Below are 18383 nucleotides of genomic sequence, written 5' to 3'. Positions count from 1 at the left end.
TGGCCCTAAAGTCATTTGTAATACCATAAAACAAATTTGTATGATATCCACAAATCAATTGCTCCATTTAGATGTTATTTCTTACACTAACAAGTAACTGTGGTCTTGGCAAAGAGATATGTCAGACCCAAAATGGAAAAAAAAAATAATAAGGAGAAAAGAAAAGGATAGAACTGCCCTCAGCAGCAGTCTCTCATTCTCTCTCCGTCCTCCCACAAATTTCTTTTCCCAATGGCACTGAAAGTAGGCTCAGAAGGAGTTTTCAAAATGCAGCTCTGCTGGGTGATGCAGGCAGGTGTGTGGATGTCATCAGCCTTGAGGTATAGATGTTGGCAACTGCAGCAAATGCCAACACAGAGTAGAAAATGAAATAGAATTGTTCAGCCATGGAAAAAGAAGAAACCCTCAGCACAAGGCCAAGAACACACAACCACTTCCTCTGAGAAGCTGCTACTCTCCTGTTTATGTTAGAGCTAATGTTTGGGGCACTCTTCCCTCAATAGCCACACTCAAGCACATCTTTGAAGGCTTCAGAGAATAAAAAAAGGAAAATAAAACTTTAAATGAAATCAGCTTAAAACATTCTTCTGGAGGCAATCATGGTTGTGCTGTCGATGCTCAGCTGCTAAATTTTTGTTGTAGCGTATAAATGCAGGGGCTTAACCTCCTGATTTGCAAACTTAAGGGAAAGGTGCTGGTCCAAATTAGAGGTGTGTAAAAACACAGCTCCCCTGCCCCACACAGGGACTATGAAAACTCAGGAGTGCTCTGCTCACTGATTTGATTGGAACATTATTTGTCAGACTAATAAAGAGAAATGAGGGTGCAGGATTTCCAGGGCTGGAGAACAATGACATAACATCTTTCTACATCTTTGTTTTACAGTCCCTCCCTGTGCTTCTCTCAGGTTCTCCCACCACAAAGTAGCTCACAAATGATGATGTAAATGTGGTGTTTTGTAACAGCAGCGAGTGGTTAACCAATGTAAATCCCACAGAGAGAGCAAGGGTGGGCTCCCGGGGTGGGGCTTCTTTGGGGGTTAGTGCTTCTTTCTATGAAAATGAAAATGCAAATCAAAAGTAACTGAAACCCACCCAATTTCTGTATGGAAGAGATTTACTGGCAGTTTACACAAAAAAAAAAAAAAAAAAAATTGGTTATGCATATATAAAAAGCATCATAACCTCTCAGGGTTGGTGAACAAATAACAACAGCCCTTTTGGCAATATTCTTACTGCACTTCCAAACCTTATCCACTACAACGTTTTATATTCCTACACACTGATTCTTACAGAAGATAAAAGACATAATTTGTAATAATCACAATTTTAAATAAATTTATATGACCAGCAGCAGCTATCCAACCCACTGCACAGAAACTTTGAAAAAACCCAAACCCCAAAGACCAAATGCTGATGCATTTTCCTTCTACAATGACTGTGGTTTTCACAGGGACACTGAGTAAAGTGACATCAAGTTCTGTTTTTAATGAAGTCAAGCATAACCTTTAAGTTCTGAGCAGTATCTCCCATCAACATTGAATGATTTGGGGGAACTCTAAGCTATGCATTTTTTTTTTCTTTTAATTAATTTCTCAGCTGAAAGAGTTTGAAAATCTGATTAAGCTTCTTGATCAGACTTGTTCATGCCATGGCAACAACAAAAGGGCATCTAAATTGTTTTGCACAAGAGTGGTGTTATGGCAGTACCTGCAGAGCTCTCGGGCACTTCCACACAATAAAGGGTTGGTGGAAAACAAGTGAGAAAATAGGGTCAAAAACTGCTCCAAACAGCCAGAAATAGGAATAAAATGCAACCAAATCGTTGAATAATAATAAAAAAAAAAAATAAAAAAAAAGAAGTGCTCTGAGATTTGGTCATATGAATGGATGGTTAAAGCCCAGAGAGAGCTGAGGGCAGACTGCAGCCCCATGGCAGCGTGGCTCCTTCTTCCTGCTGGGGGGTTGGAAAATAATGATCAAGGAAAAGGCAGTGAGGAGGGAAAATTGCAAATCTAGGGAGAAACAGGAGTGGGCTGTTGGCATTGCAAGCTCAGCTCCCACATCCTGCTCAAGCTGGGGTCAGTCCTGCCCTATCCCATCAACACAGGGGGGCTCCAGCCTCTGTGGGGCAGGACAGAGGTGGGGATGGACTGGGAATGGGATCTGGGGAGGAGGGGTGGGCTCAGAGGGGCAGGACAGAGGTGGGGATGGACTGGGAATGGGATTTGGGGAGGAGGGGCAGGCTCAGAGGGTCAGGACAGAGGTGGGGATGGACTGGGAATGGGATCTGGGGAGGAGGGGTGGGCTCAGAGGGGCAGGACAGAGGTGGGGATGGATTGGGAATGGGATCTGGGGAGGAGGGGTGGGCTCAGAGGGGCAGGACAGAGGTGGGGATGGACTGGGAATGGGATCTGGGGAGGAGGGGTGGGCTCAGAGGGGCAGGACAGAGGTGGGGATGGACTGGGAATGGGATCTGGGGAGGAGGGGCAGGCTCAGAGGGGCAGGACAGAGGTGGGGATGGACTGGGAATGGGATCTGGGGAGGAGGGGCAGGACAGAGGTGGGGATGGATTGGGAATGGGATCTGGGGAGGAGGGGTGGGCTCAGAGGGGCAGGACAGAGGTGGGGATGGATTGGGAATGGGATCTGGGGAGGAGGGGTGGGCTCAGAGGGGCAGGACAGACAGGGAAGGATTGGGAATGGGATTTGGGGAGGAGAGGCAGGCTCAGAGGGGCAGGACAGACAGGGAAGGATTGGGAATGGGATTTGGGGAGGAGAGGCAGGCTCAGAGGGTCAGGACAGACAGGGAAGGATTGGGAATGGGATTTGGGGAGGAGGGGCAGGCTCAGAGGGTCAGGACAGACAGGGAAGGATTGGGAATGGGATTTGGGGAGGAGGGGCAGGACAAAGCCCTGGTGAGCACAGCTGTCCTGGGATGGTGCTGACACAGGGAGAGGGTGCGCTCTGAACTAGGGGGCTTTTTAGCTCCTCAATGGAAAGTTTTGCACTTTATTAAATCTACTTTTCAGTTATCTAAAAGCATTAATGTGATCGTTAAAATTCACAGCTCCCAGTTACTAAAAAAATGTGATTGTTTTATCTGGATTTCTATTATATGAATAAAACGTAACACTGTCTGCATAAAATGGCCCCAGAGTTTCATTAAAAAATAACAGCCTAATTCCCTAATATGAAGTTATTTTAAGTGTTTTATTAATATTGTCTTCTAAATGCACATAAGTGTGATCCCCCTTTAAGTGCTGTATCTTTAGGGCTAGTTGTAATTGTATTTTTCTTATCAGTTGCTTGTGCCTGCATTTCAAATATTCATTGCTTACTTCAGGCACTTCACTCAGACAAGAAGAGTGCAGTGAAAAACTATTTAATTTGGACACTATTTGAATATCAAACTTTTCAGTCCTTACTGCAATAGCTCTTGTCCCTATTAAGAACCCCAAAGTACCACTAACAAAATTCCTAGGGTGCCTATTTATCCTGCCATAAGTTTCATCTGTTAAAACAAAACTATAAATAAAAATCAATGTGAAACATGAAAAGTCTGACACATAGAATGAAATCCTCATCCCAATCAAGTCCATAGCAAATTAAGTTATGTGTAAAGGCCATGACTTGTGCCATCTGACTTTAGCATCTGCCAGGAATGCCTGGTTTCAGACCCTGCATATCTGTGAGGCCCTCAGTGGAAAAAGGAAAGAGACACACCTCTGGTGGGAAATTCTCAGTTTTTTGGGTGCTGGCAGCACTTTCCCTTGCTCAGAGGGTGCCAAGAAGCCCAGCTCCTACCTGAGGTACATTGTTACCTAATAGTGAAGTGGAAGTATTCAGGCTGGAGCACATCAGTTAAAGGAGAGAATCCCACTTCTTTTATTTAACTTGCTTTAAAGGAGAAAATGGTGCATTTTTTGAGGAATAAGAAATGGCTCAAAGAATCCCTGATACACTTTTATCAATGACAAGGAAGGGAGAGAGCCAAGAAAAAAATTTAGAGAGGCAATCAGCTACTCCTTTGTGCTGGGAATAGAGTAGAGCAAACAGCAGCACAAACTGCACATCTTCACAGTTTCCAAGCTGGTTACAGGCATCACATTACATGATGTCTTTGAATTTGTCTTTGCAGGGTCACACATAACCAGCTGGGAAGCCACAGGAGGGTGTTGTGATAATTTTGCAGCAAAATTATAAAATGGAGATGTGTGGCAAACATAGTTTTTCTATCACTATCCAAAAGCAGCTATAATTACACATTAATTTCCCCCAGTGACTCCTCTGTGAGCCCTGTATTCCTGGAAAACTTCGTCCTCCTTATTGGAAACACAGCAGGTTGAAGAATCAGGGATTTTCCACCTACTCCTTTATATGAGCTTTTCTGCTTCTTGGTATTGTTTCAGAAGGACCAAGTGACCTGAACAGAGATGTTGGGCTAAAAAAAGTGTTTTAAACCAACTTTATTTTGTGAAGTTTTAGCCTTGGCCTTGTATAGTAAATTGATTGGTTATTGCTGAGTAGGGTTTTCCCTTTCCAGAGAGAATCCCAAAATCAAATTTACTAGGAGAAGGTGGGGAAAGCACAGCTCAGCATTCAGACAATCCACTGCTGTCATTTCTCTCGGGGCACAGGCTCCTGCCAGCAGCATTCCTTTGCTCTGGATGCCACAGCACAGCCACGGTCACCTCCCCAGAGGCAGCCCCAGGTAAATCCATATGCTGAGGCTGACTGGCTGATGAGGACAGGTTCTAGCATGCAATAGCATGGACAGAACTAAAAATGTAGATTAAGAGGAACATAAGAAAAAATTATTTCATGGCACCTCCCACCCATGCAGAAAGTGTTGTTCCATTGGCTGTATCCCACAGTCAGCACTCTGCAACCTGAGGGGCTCCCCAGCTTCCTGCTTAGCATCATCCAGCCTCAATCGTTTCCTTTTAATCCTTCCTTTGAAATGACAAACATTATTGACACCTTTTTTTCTAATGCTTTGCAGCGTTTTCTAACAACTTTACAAATGTCAATCCCACTCATTGCAGAAGCCCTATTGATTTCCTCCCTTGCACAGTGCTTGGTCTACTTTAAAGATATCCCACATCACATTGTGCAGACGATAAACAGAACAGCTGCTGCAGGACCTGTGCTGTGGGGTTCTACCCCTTTCTCCAGAAAGACAACGACTCTCCCTTCCATCACATGAGACTGCAAACTCCATCCCTATCTCAAGGGCATTTGCAAGAACTATAAAATGCTCAGATCAAAGATGATTTATTATGTGGGAGTGACATCAACACAAAAACCCCTTAATTTTATTCTGTATTCAAGCTTCGCAGAACAAGCATTGTTGTGTGTTGCACGCCGGATTAAGGAAAACCCTGAGCAAATACAGCACTTGACAAATTAGTGTCTGGAATTGGGGCTTCCCATGGCTGCTTAAGAAACACACACGTTCCTTAATGAAAACAGGCACTTGATTTGTTATTAATTTTTCACATCCTTGGACAAAAGCCAAAAATATTTCAGTGAGTATCTGTATGGTAACAGTCATAGCCAGAACTATTTCACACACAGATAATTGCTGAGGAAGTTTCAAAACACTGGAAATATCTTCTAACCTACGTCCAAACTTCTATTTCTAACCCATATCTCAGCTATAAAAGCTGATGTCTTTTGGTTTTTGGTTTTTTTTTTTTTTCCCTTTTTAAATATACTTACTCATTTGCAGAATTCTTAGTGGAAAAGTTTGTATCTATTCTGGAAAGAGGAAAACCAAATTTCCTCCTGATGCAACTTGAAATGCTCCTCAAAATTAGCTTTAAAAATGTGATGTGAATCCATATTGCTGCAATGAGAAATGCTGCACTGCCAGTGCTGAAATGCACAGTAATTTCTGAGATACATTCAGTATATACAATAACATACTTTGCACTTGTATTATTTTTGACAAATCATTTACCTCCAGTATAAGAAGAAAATGAGAAGTACTGCATTATTTCTACTTTTTTTAAACACCCCATCCTTTTTTGCAATACAAACTACTAATATATAATATTAATATATTAATATAATATATAATATAATAATATAAATATTTTGCTTGAAGTGAAAAGGAACTCTCAAACCCCACATCAGCCTATTGAATGAGTATGGCCAAAAACCTATTAAGAATTTGTTCCACACCAGCCTGACCAAGTTCAATTTAAAGAGATTTTTTTTCTTTTATGGGAATGACATTCCCAACTTTGGTTTTTTTTTTTTTTTTTTTTTTCCCAGAGATCAGTGTGATTTAAAATAAATGAGCTACCAACCAGATCCTGGTATTTGTAATTGGATTCCCAGGAACTGTCACTGTAATGACAGCAAAACACTGCACATAAAGACACAATGATCCACCACACTGAAAGAGTTAAATGTACAATGTCTTCCCCCACTGCCAATCCTTTAAGGAAAAGTAGAGGGGGTTTCTTTTGTCTGGAGAGGAAACTGTCACTTTGTGTTTTCAGGTTTGTAGAAAAGCCTTTTTTAATGTAAACATTCATTAAACTAATTTGAAGTTGTCATTACTCTCCTCCCCTGCTGCTTTATATCAGATTATTCCTAAGTGCTTGGTGAAGAGCCCCATAAACACACAGTCTATTTCCCTGCAGGGTATAATCACACAGTTTGCACTGTGATTTATGCTCTATGGCGCTGGTGAGTGTCCTAAACTTTGAAAGGGCTTAGTTCTTCAGCAGATGCACTACTCCCTTTATATTTAAACAAAGTTCAGCTAACCCTCCCAGTCTATTACAGACATTGTTTAGCTCTTTCCCTTCACAATAAGGCTTGTTAAGTGCTGATTAAATCCAAATCGGTGACACTTTTAATTAAGAAAATGGGAATTCAGAAATAATTGCCTTTAAGTTTCAGTAAAAACATTTTAAAAGTGCTGTTTTCCCTTCCCCCTTGCCGTAGCATCAAGAAACATCTCTAATTCAGAAAGGAACAGACTAGAAATCTGATTTGGATTTTGGTAGAAATACTAATTCTGACTCTAGAGGATCTTTTTGGATGCCTTTTATAAAAGTCAGATCCCAGAGGAAGGAAGATCATTTTGCTCTGGAGACGGAAAACCTGAGGATAGCTGCTGTTATCAGCATCTGCTGCACTCATGAATATCGGAGACTCGAGAAAGATAAAATTTCCCTCACAGATAAGATAACCAGTGATGATTTCAGTCTACTCCACTAACAAATGTTAATCTAGAAAACACAGCAATCACTCTTCGGTCGATCCATTTCTCCACTTCAGGCAGTTTGTGCGTGGAGTGTGCCAATAATGGGCTGGAGATGGAACGCTCCTCACGCAGCGAGTCCCCACGGAGCCAGAGCCACTCCAGCTCAGCTGAGGAACAGTGTCACACTCCAGCATCCTGGAGCTCATGGTCATGGGCTGTCCCCTTGTCCCACCCTGTGAAACCTGCACTGGGCAGAGCCCCTGCCTTGGCTGCTCCAGGGGCATGGCACCGTCCAGCTGTGGCACACCAACGGGAGAAGCCGGAGCCAGCAGCAGCTCCCCTCTGCCACTGAGGGGTTTTTTAGGAGAGCCCACAGCTGCCCCATGAGCAGAAAGTTCACCTCCCAGCCTGACAGTGCCATCAGTAGGTAAAGATGTCCCTCATCTCTTCAATCCCCCTGTGTTTTCAGGACTTGGGGACCAAGAGCCAGCAAAAGTCCAGCTGCTGGCAGTCACCTTGCAGGCTGCTGTGGGCTTCAGAACTATTTTTGGCCATTACTGCAGATGTAATCTTGTGAAGTTCAGGAAAATTAGCAGGAGCACCATTTAGATGGCTATTTTTAAATAAAATTAAATTTTTAGATCTCTAACCTCTCCCCTTTCTGTTATGATAGCAGCTAAATCGAAGTCAATGCTACAAGGTGAGTACAAGGAGAGTACTCAGCAGAAACTACATTTTATTTTCAGTAATTTAAACCTTAGTGTCACCTAGTTAACTTAATTAAGGTTCTCTATTTTTCATTGTAAAGAATTAATTCAGTTAAAGAAAGTGTAATTTGGAGTATATACACAGGACATACAAAAGTAAATCCCGATAGCAATTTAAAGAGAGGGAAAAATAGAACAGGCATTTAGTATGAAACACATTCCTGGCAATTAAAATCAGAATGTGCTTTTCTATTTACCTGCTTGAGACTAATGGATTCAGCTAAGATACATTTCACATTAATATCACATTGTATTTTCTAAACATAGCATAGCTGTTAACATATTTATAGGTTAGAAGTAGTAAAGACCTGTACTTGGATGTAACATTTAAAAGAAATATTTGTCAGAATACCAAGAAAAGCTATTCAAACAAATTAAGCCTAAATGCTAAAAAGAGCCAGTGACAAATCCAGAAGTGCACGAATGGCACTTTAAATTCCACAATATCAGCGTAAACTGATGTAAACCTACGCACCCAGGGAAAGGAAAGGTGAGAAAATAGCAGGAAAAACAACTAACAGAAAGGTGTAAAAAAGATTATGTGTGTGGGAAAGTTTTATCTGACACCTCTCAGATGCTTTTCCTCTTAGCACACCTTTTCTCTCTTCTCCTTGTGAATTCCACCAACTCATACTATGTAGAATTGACGAGCAGTTTAATTTGGCATATTCAATTCTAGGAGTCTTAAAAAAAAAATCCTAAATTGTTCACTATGCTATAAACATTTATCAATCTGACATGGCAAGGCTGGGCCCCCATTATTATCCTTTTGTGACCTGCACAGCTGGTCCAAAAAACAGTTGTCTCCAATTATGCCCACAGATAATGGTGGGTAAATTCAGCTGTGCAGTATTAGCTCAACCTAAATATGATCCCATTTGACTAATTTCCTAATTCTTAGCAGGGTGCTTAAAGAACCTATTATCATGCAGACTCAAGGAACACAGAAGTCTGGTTATTTGCATCTGTTCTGTGAAAGGCATTTATCAACTGTGCCACTAATTTGTTACCTACACATCCCAATCACAGCCACTCTGCTGAAAATAATTGCATCTGGAATTTGTTTTAACTTTTAATGTTGCATAAATGGGTGTTTGTTTCCAACCAATATATCTTATAATTAAACAGCTTGAAATAGGAAAGGTTGAAATTGGGTCAAAAAAGATATATTCCTTCATGAAATCATGTGTGTATTCATTAACCCAGCTGGAATGCTGTTATTGGCACGGTTGCTGCTACTTGACTGAACTGTGATCATAAAGGTTGTTAAATGGGTTAAAAATAAGGCAGCAGAAAAATGGAAATTACTTGCAAATATAACCATGCTTTTTTACGGAAAAAAAAGCAAATTGTGCACATGGTTTGTATGCTGTGGAGCACAATCTGCCATGCATTACACTGTTTGGGTTTTTTGAAATCTGATTAATCTTCTCAGTAGCCTAATATAAACTCCTAGAGCTGCAGGCATATTGATATTTGGATTTTCTTCCTAAATTTGCTTCTCTCTAATCTTCTTCCCGAGCACATCTGTTACTAAATCAATCTTCAGTGTTTCTCTCTGCAAACTTCACGTGTCTATTTGGACTTTCCTTTACTTTCTCATGCCTCCTGCTGAGTCTTCTCTCTTGTATAACACAGTGGTGCATAACAGCCCTCATCCCATGTCCTCTGCAGGGTCTAAAACAAATTTGGACTCCATTTTCAAGAGCTTTCCCAGATATCATTCTGGTTTTAGCCAGAGACCTGGATGTAGATGTACTTCACTTCCTTGCATGCTGCCATACTTCTCATCTCTCCTTCCCTCTCAATACATTTCCTACATTTCTCAACCAGCCAAAATTCTTTGACTCCTTTCCTCACCTCTGTCATTATTTCGGGAACTTTCCATGTTCAAGCACTTAATTATACTCCTATTTTATGAGCTGCCTGAATTTTCATACCTGACCCACTTGTAATGCTCTGCATTGCCCTGTTTGTGCTAAGGTGACACGAACATACCCATGTTAAAGGCTTACCCTTTTTAACTAAGGTTAGCTGCTTCCTAGAAGAGTGGTATTTTTTCCAAAGTGGATCAAATTTCAGATTTTAAGGAATAGAATCTTCTGCAACTACAAATAGAGAAACTACAAACAAAGGCTCTGAAGGCATTGCAGAGACAGAGGAAGTGGCAATAGGAAGGCAAGAACAGGCATACATAAAAGCATTTATAAAGGACAACCACAAGAAACCTGGCTGAAAGTGATGGGAAACAGTGGAATTCATAAAAGAAACTATGTATTCAAAAAGGGAACCTAAATCAAATGGTCTGTGACCAGATCCTCAAAAATAACCAATAGCGGTGTGGAAAGCAGTGCAGAGATGCTGCACAGGCAGTTTGTAATGCACAGACACGCACTATCTAAAATGAAGGTGATTCATTTTGGCAAGGTTCTACCTTCTTCAAATATCACAAGTCTTAAGAGAGAAAAGTTGCAGTTGGAGGACCTTTGAGGTGGTAGTAGACACTTCAAATGATTTTTAGAGAGAGAGAGAGAGATGGAAAGAGAGAAATCCTAAAACAAACAAACAAAAATATTCAGTGTCTAGATAGGAAGGTAGAGCTATCAAAGACTGACCCATACCTGTTCACACCAGGGGAGATGGATGATAGGTGTGACCAGCCATAAATGCAGCAGCCTAGCAAGGGAGCTGGGAGGCAATGACATTTTCACATAAGCTCCTTTATCACCCCACACACATCAGTCTGGGCTGCTCCTTGGTTTCTTCAGTCCTACCTATTACCCTAATCCTTCAAATCTCCAATCTCTTTCTTTTCTCCCTGGCCGGTGATTCTTATCCTTTCCTACACTGTAAATAACCAAAACTTTACTGCTTGACCCCCAGATTTACAGTCTCCAGCCTCAGAGTCTTGTAACTTGATCACTGAACCAGACTTCACCCCTGCCTTCCTGATGGAGCAGTAGGCTTCACCTCATTCCTGTGCAGGGAGAGCTTGTAATCAGATATAACCCAATCTGCTCATTACCTTGAAAATTCTCTAATAAATAAATGAATGCCCTTTCAGTGCAGTTTGGCAAACCTACTGACTTGGGTGTCCTGTTTAGGGAAGAGCTGCAATAAAAGCCCGCTCAAAGAAAACTTTCATACTTCCTCAGACATTCCCTTGCACATGGGCACATTCCTCACTGGTTTCCAACCTGACCTGGCACGGAGATTAATTTTGCTTTGGTGATGATTTAGCCTTTGATCCCCTATTGAGCCTCAGGACAAACTGATAGTTGTGAGGTTGCTACTGGGATACTAATGTTTTGCTATTAGGAGATTGACTGACATCCCATCCTCATCTCACATAAATCCTGTTCTCAATATTGATAATAGCTTTCAATTCCTGCTGGCGTGAGCAGGAGCTGACCGGATAACCAGGAAATGAAGGACATAACCAGCCCCTTGAGTGATCCTACCCCTTGGAAAAAAAAATAAAATTGATGAATGACAAAATGCAAATACTGTATTGCATCAGAGACAATTATCAGTGTAACCTAGAAAATGTAGATATATATATCCAGTATGCGTGGGGAAAATGCATTTTCCAGTTAGCTGGTATTTGTCTGATTCTAGCAGTAATATTGTATTTTACCAATTATTTGCCTGCCAGTGAACAGGACAAAGAAAGGGTAAAATCTAAGATGCTGGTAGTGAACAGGAGTGCTGGATGGCAAGAGGTACTGTGACCACACAATTATGGGTGTCACAGGGGTGTAACAAGATCTTGGGTGGGATGACTGCCAATAAAAAAAAAGGGAACTGGCCACCACAGAAATTCTGCAGTGACCTTGTCCTGCTGGGCACCGTGAACAAAAATAGGACATCCAGAGCCAGAGACTGCCTAAACCAGGGTGTTTGTACAGCAGCTCACAGCAGCTTTCCTTGGGAATGCTACAGTGCTCATAATACAAAGCATGATTCCCTTAGCACAGCTGCCACTGGGCTGGACATAAATGGGATGGAGCACATCAGTACTAAGTGCAAGCTTTGAGGAATTTGTTTAGGTTAAATTCCACAGATTTTAGGATGGTGATAATAATGGTCATTAGGGACCAAGCATTTTCCAGAGAAAGTGCCTTGAAATTGAAAACACACTAAACTAATGCTTAGTGAGAGCAGTTGGTAAAGTGTTACTTCTGTGAATTACAGTTGTCTTCTTTCTTCTCTGATAATTTGCGACAATTGCATCCTAATGCTATTTCATTGATTTCTACTCCACTTCAGCTCCCATGCTGGGTTTAGTCAGGGTGACAATACACAGACATTAAGCTGCTATGGGGACACCTACTACAAGCACTTTCTTCATAGAAAAATCCTATGGAATTCAAAAGGAGTGGACTTTAACACAGTTCTGCAGACACTCCTGTAGAGAGCCATAGGATTGAATCAGAAGTCACATCAGCCATATAAGTTACTGTTCTCTTAAGCTTTCAGGGGAATTCTGATACATTAATCTAAAAAGATAACGCAGAGAATTTCTTGATATGTGGGAGCTGTTACTTTACAAAATGACCTGCCTCTGTTCTGCATATCTGCTGTTGCTGGTAAGGCCTTTACCATCAACCTACCAGGCCAGAGACAATAACAGCTAACAGCTAAGTGTGTTAATCTGAACTAACACACTTTGACTGAATGGCTGCTCTGATGAAGCTAAGAACCATTCTTCTCTGCAGGGAACTCCATTTGGAGAGTGGGAAATTCCCAGGCACCAAACAATGATGCCAGGTGTTTGAAGAGAGATGCAGGAAAGCTCCCAGAGGCAAGTGAAGATGTGGGAGATGAAAGAGGAACCTTCTGAAGTGGGAGAAGAGCACAATGCACCTTGACAGAAAGGGTTACAGAACAATCCCATTAAGGGCATCAGCTGGTTTCAATGGCCAGTAAAACTGGGGGGGCTTCCAGGTTCAGATGGCAAGTAGTGAGTTACAGAAGGACCCTGGCACAGATGACCTTAGCTCTAACATTTAAAAAAATCTTGAGTGATGAGAAAAATAAAGGAAATAAGCACAGAATTCACTTTTGTCCTTTTGTCTACATCTGTGTATCTCACCATTAAAAATAAACAGCAATTGTGTCTTAGAGCCCTCTGCAAAGCTTATGTTATTTATATGTTGTAGTAACAGAGATAAAGTACAAAAGAAAATTTGTCAAACTAGAGAAAAAATAAAGACCTGTGGGAGAGAGGAAGTACCGGAACTTCCAGCAGTGCTTCTAAGATTTTGGGTAAATATTTGTGAAGTTCAGTCCCCTCATGGACAAAACCATAGAAATTACCAGAGTTTCTATAAGAAGTTTCAGAATCAATGTTTTTGCAGAAAACTTCCATGTCATCATGGGCCTGTGCTCTGGTGGGCCCTCAGCCACCCACTCCTCTTCCCCTCCCAGCATTGGTATGGCCAATTCCCACCAAAATATTTGTACAGCTTCAAGATGTGCATTCCCAGACCTCTAAACTTAGACTTGTGCCCAGCACTTCCCCTTTATGCCTGATGTCACAGCCATTACCAGGGAAGTGGGGTGAGAAAAAGGCTCTCCTGTTGGAGAAACATTTATTTTCTTTCACAGCCTGTCCAGCTGGGTTGGCCACCACAATACATTTTGCACTTCTCCACTAGTCAAGCATGGTGGCTTAATATTAATAGCACAGGATCTAAAGTCTACATTTGTCCTTGTGAATGACGAATTCCTGGGCCCTAGGACACCAAACCAGGTAAGACATATGGAAATCTCATGCACAGGAAGATCAACATTTATATTAGTATGCATTTGTCTACAGATTTTCTATAGCTACTCTGTCCTTTTTCCTCAGCAATAACATATAAATACATCATAAAACAGTGAAGCATCATAAGGGAAAATAAGTCTCTAAGACCAATGACCTTTCCTGGAAGCTCAATGGCAAACTATCTGGAACAAGAAAAATCAACAATCTGACTGAAATGACTGAATTATGCAGACACAAGGGAAAGATTCTGAAAAAAGCAGGTACAAACCCAGAGTGAGGTTTTCACAGATGTTACCTTACTAGGGTTCCCACTATATTTGACAGGATAAGCCGGAAGAGAGCCTATTTTTGGATCTTGGGCTAAGCTGTTAGAAGCTATTTTTAATTCTACAGTAATGATCAGTACTTTCATTTCCCTCAGCAAACCAACAAAAAACCCCAGAAGATAGAGTCATAAAATAGGGAATAGCAGGCTGCAGGGAAAGAGCCAAGGAGTTAGCTATTAGCTGCTAACTGTACGAACAGAGGACGATGCACAGATTAAAGGAAAAAAGAAAAAAAAAAACCAAGGAAAATTTTCAAATCAATTTGAAGTGATTGTGGATGTCACCAAAAATAGCCGACCGTAATAGAGCAGATACAAACTCCTACACTTGTGACGATCTGTACAGGGTTTACATTTTCCACAAGTGAAGCACTCAGCACTCCATATGCATGTCATGCTCAGATGTATGCAAACTAGATAGCTCTCAATTTATGCATAACTGCATGTTCCTACTGTATGTAATTAGAGTTACACTGAAGCATCATTGCAGAGACGCTGGGTTCCTGTCCCCACCCCAAAAAACACAGCCCCTGTCACACGTAAACAACACAAGAGTCATCCTTCCAATTTTTGTTTTGTCCTTCAGTCCACATCAGAGATAAGCAGATTACTGGTTCTTTACAACATTTCCCTTTGCTGGGCTCTGGTGTTTTAAAGCTCTTTGGTTGCTTTCCTTAACTGGCAAATTCCACTTCTGAGATTCAGGCTGTGAATTCAGAAAGCACACCTTGAGAACCTGGTCACAGGATTAGCTGTGCCATTTGCATAACTGTAAACTTAATGTCGCACTTCCAGAGCTTGTATCCTCTAAATTGCACTTACTGATGAAATACAAAATCCTCTAAAAGGGTTTTCCAACCTAAACCAATTTGTAAAGTTGTTTTTTTTTTTTAATCTAAAACATTAAAGAAATTAAAGTGATCGGCATATAATTAGATTAATTATTCATATCTTCCAAGTTGCTTTAATTCTAATATATAAAAAAAGATTAAATATTCACTCAAAGGATTAAGAAAAAAGTCAAGCAGCAGCAATACATTTACATTACCTTACTGTGCAAATTATAAAACTAATTAGTCTAAAGTTTCGCAAAAATGAATTGGATCTTCATTCACAAGCTGACACAACTTTACATATTCAAAATTGACACCCACATTATTTTCTCATGTTTCTAGTACGACTCAGCCTCCTGGCTCTGCAACTGCCATTGTGCTAGAACAGCTCTGCTTTTGTTCTAACTGGTGAAAATTAAATCTTGACCTAAATTTATAAAAAGCTAAAAATGTTTCAGTCAACTGCATGAAAAGTCCAACAGAGCCTCATTATAAATCTTACACTGGTATTGTTGAAATAGTCTGAAATAATTCCTTATGAGAATGTAAAGATTGTTTAGGCTGCTTTGTTTGATGCTTCTTTCTGATCTAGATTTCTTTATTCTGGAAGTGCATGTAATTTCCAGGGTGCTGCACACTATTTTCTCCTCATCTGAAATCATGGGGATGTTCATTAAAAGTCCAAGGCTGTGTACTATAAACAACTTTACTCCTCTTCTTTGAAAACTGTTATTTTCTGCATAAAAAGAGATTTCAAAGTACAATGAGAACAAAAAAAAAAAAAAAAAGGATTTTCCTAGACTGCATTTTTGCTGAGATGATGCTGTAGGGCAGTTTCTAGGAGGTAATGAGTATCCTTAAAGATCACTAACACTCTCTATGATCAGATATTCCTGTTCTGGGTAGAAAAAAAAAGAATAATAATAAAAGTATTTCCATTGGCTCATTCACCACTGAAAAAAACCCCAACAACAACTCCTATCTTGAAGATAATGTCTGTTTTGATCGTGTGGGCAAAGAAACAGATCGTTCTAGTTTCTTAAGGTTGTTACTCACCCTTATCTAAGACACAATGAAACCCATTGCTTTTAACAGTTTTCCAAAGAATTGCTTTGCCTATTTTTAGCCACATAAACTATGTAACACTGCAAAAGCTGATGGTGCTGTATCAAAGAGCACTTTTTCATTACAACAAGGCCTGTAGGAAATTAAGCAAATCACCTTTAGAAAATCCTAAATAGGATATTCACATCTGAGGTGTCCAGTGATACCCAAAGACAAAAGCCAAATTTTTCAAAACTAAACTCTCTGTGAAATGAGGGTTAGAAACATTCCCTGGAATTAAACCTTGTTGTTTCATGCTTTCAAACAGCTGCTCCTGTTAAGGTCTGAAGAACAGGGTAGCTGCTTTTCAGGAGCTGATAAAGGAGGGGCTCTGGGCTGGGAGAGTTCTGCTCCCACACCTTGGTTTTGTGAAACATTTTCTGGCTGTTGGCTCCAAGTGTGGCCCCACTCTGGCACAGCAAAGCTCAGAGCTGCAGCCAGGCTGGCACAGACGCCAAGGGCACGCCAGCAAAAACAGGCAGGCTCTTCCAAAACCCTGCTCTCCACAGCTCCATTCCATGCATCATGCAATTAACTCCTTGATGGGGTTAGGAAGCAATATTTTGTTCCAACTGATGGAAAGATCTTTACGTGATCAGGCAGCAATCATCTTGGATGGGCTCTAATAGTTCATTTCAACATGGAGTGCCCTGCTATTAGGCATCTGGAAGTTCTGATGATAATAGGAAAGATAATTAGGCTGGTTCACTGACAGCAGAAGGAGCACTTGCCCTGCCATGAAGACAGCGAAAAGTTTGAAGAAATAAGAAAAACTGGAAGGAAGGTAAATTCACTAGAATAAGCAGTTGGTACTTTAGAGCATAATTATCAGAAAGAAAACACGTTGTTTAGCATACTTTATGTTAATGGAGGGCTAGCATGGCCCACTGTGCATAATTTAGCTGAACAATTGATAAGAAATTTTAATACATATATATATATATATATGATTACGGCTACAGGAAAAAAAAAGACAAAACACAAGAGAGATCATAATAGGCACGCATGAACTCTGAAGGCCTAATTACATCACGGGGGAGGGTAAGCAGTTACTGCTGAATCAAGCAGAAAATTGGGGTAATTTGTAAACAGGTAGAGCTGTTATCCAGGTGTGCCAGCATGTGCGTGGGGGCTGGCGGTGGGGCCTCGGACCGAGCATTTCCACCTGCACTGCAGAGCCAGCAGCACAGCTGAGAGCTCCCCTCACCCCAGGAGAATCAGAGAAAAGGCCAAAGAGCCAGCCCTGCCTCCCGCTGCACTCCCTGCCCAAGCTCCAGCCAGCAGCTGGATAACATGGTGGAACAGGATGATTGTGGGAAAAGAAATACTGTCTGTGAGTGAAAACTGTGCTGGTGTGGGTGAAAACAGTGCTGGTCTGTGTGAAGCTCAGAGATAAAGCTCCCTGACTTGGTGTTCTGCCATCAGTACACTCCCTACTCCACCAACAGGGAAATATTTCACATGTGGCTCCCTGACAGCAGGAGGAACCAGGCACAGGTAAGATGCTGCCAGTAATGATTGGTGAGGGCATGGAGAAGACAGAATTCTCCCCCCTGGAGAAGACAAGATTTCTTTAGGAGGCCACTTATGGGATGGAGAAAGGGAAATCAAGCTGCTGAGACTTCCAGCCAGAAGGATGCTGAAAGTGCATATTACTAGCATGGATGGATGATGGATGGATGGATGATGGATGGATGGATGGATGGATGATGGATGGATGGATGGATGGATGGATGGATGGATGGATGATAGATGGATGGATGATGGATGGATGGATGATGGATGGATGGATGGATGATGGATGGATGGATGGATGGATGGATGATGGATGGATGGATGGATGGATGATGGATGGATGGATGGATGGATGGATGGATGGATGATGGATGGATGGATGGATGATGGATGGATGGATGATGGATGGATGGATGGATGGATGGATGATGGATGGATGGATGGATGGATGGATGGATGGATGGATGATAGATGGATGGATGATGGATGGATGGATGATGGATGGATGGATGATGGATGGATGGATGGATGGATGGATGATGGATGGATGGATGGATGGATGATGGATGGATGGATGGATGGATGGATGATGGATGGATGGATGGATGGAGGATGGATGGATGGATGGATGATGGATGGATGATGGATGGATGGATGATGGATGGATGGATGGATGATGGATGGATGGATGGATGGATGGATGGATGGATGGATGATGGATGGATGATGGATGGATGGATGGATGGATGATGGATGGATGGATGGATGGATGGATGATGGATGGATGATGGATGGATGGATGATGGATGGATGGATGATGGATGGATGATGGATGGATGGATGATG

General features: G+C 41.4%; 1 protein-coding gene and 2 long non-coding RNA genes across 4 annotated transcripts in view; 1 reads left to right on the top strand and 2 right to left on the bottom strand.

The window, feature by feature from the left end:
* Positions 1-18383, bottom strand: part of WWOX (WW domain containing oxidoreductase) — a 485118-nt gene that overhangs the window by 82491 nt on the left and 384244 nt on the right. The window lies entirely within an intron of this gene.
* Positions 9295-12015, bottom strand: LOC137481357 (uncharacterized). The gene is made up of 2 exons (XR_011003436.1): positions 11628-12015; positions 9295-9667 (listed from the first exon to the last, which is right to left on the bottom strand). It is a non-coding gene; the product is annotated as an uncharacterized lncRNA (long non-coding RNA).
* LOC137481356 (uncharacterized) lies at positions 11753-13116 on the top strand. Its single transcript, XR_011003435.1, has 2 exons — positions 11753-11840; positions 12260-13116. It is a non-coding gene; the product is annotated as an uncharacterized lncRNA (long non-coding RNA).

Source organism: Anomalospiza imberbis, chromosome 12 (genome assembly GCF_031753505.1).
Source record: "Anomalospiza imberbis isolate Cuckoo-Finch-1a 21T00152 chromosome 12, ASM3175350v1, whole genome shotgun sequence".
Classification (NCBI taxonomy): domain Eukaryota; kingdom Metazoa; phylum Chordata; class Aves; order Passeriformes; family Viduidae; genus Anomalospiza; species Anomalospiza imberbis.
The sequence above is the reverse complement of the archived record's forward strand: the minus strand, read 5'-3'. Positions and strand labels throughout refer to the sequence as shown.